This window comes from Otolemur garnettii, unplaced genomic scaffold, assembly GCF_000181295.1.
Source record: "Otolemur garnettii isolate 467f Iridium unplaced genomic scaffold, OtoGar3 scaffold00011, whole genome shotgun sequence".
NCBI lineage: Eukaryota > Metazoa > Chordata > Mammalia > Primates > Galagidae > Otolemur > Otolemur garnettii.
Genome location: NW_003852406.1, coordinates 8,422,983 through 8,423,868, shown reverse-complemented (window position 1 = coordinate 8,423,868; position 886 = coordinate 8,422,983). Strand labels below are relative to the sequence as shown.

The window sequence follows — 886 nt, the reverse complement described above, 5'->3', positions numbered from 1 at the left end:
AGAGGCATCAATCTTCGCAGAATGACGTACAGACTCCAAAAGTGAAGACACTATAAAATTCTGCAAAATTGCCCTCTTGCATACCTCAGTATTATGGCAAGCCTGACTTGAGCAGAATCACATTTCTTTCACTATGACTAATGTCATTTTCAGATAGCCAAAATCAAATATTTAAGGGAAAAAATGGAAGCATTCCCTTAGAACCATCTGTCAAAATTATGTTTTTTTCAGCTACAATAAAGCACTGGTCTTCTGGCTATCTTGAGTTCCAATGGCATTAAATAAATTAACAATAATTTTGTATATTTGAACCAAATTCTTCATGTGATAGTCTAATTATAGTAAATTCAAGTAACAATAGTAATATAACTTATGAATGACTGGAGTAGGGTCTTCAATCTGATTGTAGCTTTTCTAAACTCAGTCTTTTACTATTATCCTTTTTCAGACCAGACCCACAACTGGATATGATCAAAATACAAATGCCATTTAATCCATAATCTATTAAGCTTTTACATAGGATCCTTATACTCTCTCTCTCATTCTGCCCTCTGCATTCATGCATGGGGAACTCTATTCTTGGCTTAACCAGTTCTAGAAAATGTACTATCTGATTCACAGAGAGGTATATGTAACTGTAGAGCTACTTTATATTTAATAATGTGGTGAAATAATATAATGAAATGATTTGTGAAACTGTCTGATATTCATTCAACAAATATTTTTGAGTGCCCCTGTGTGTCAGACATTATTCTAGACACGGTGATGAACTAAAATATCAAATTCAAGCTCGGCGCCTGTGGCTCAAGTGACTAAGGTACCAGCCACCTTACACCTAAGGTGGCGGGTTCAAATCCAGCCCGGGCCTGCCAAACAACAATGATGG

The 886-nt window shown here is 35.8% G+C and overlaps 1 protein-coding gene across 1 annotated transcript in view; it reads left to right on the top strand.

Moving 5' to 3' along the window:
* The window catches only part of NEDD4 (neural precursor cell expressed, developmentally down-regulated 4, E3 ubiquitin protein ligase), a 75,657-nt gene that overhangs the window by 45,659 nt on the left and 29,112 nt on the right, over positions 1–886 (top strand). The gene's annotated exons all lie outside the window — the stretch shown is intronic.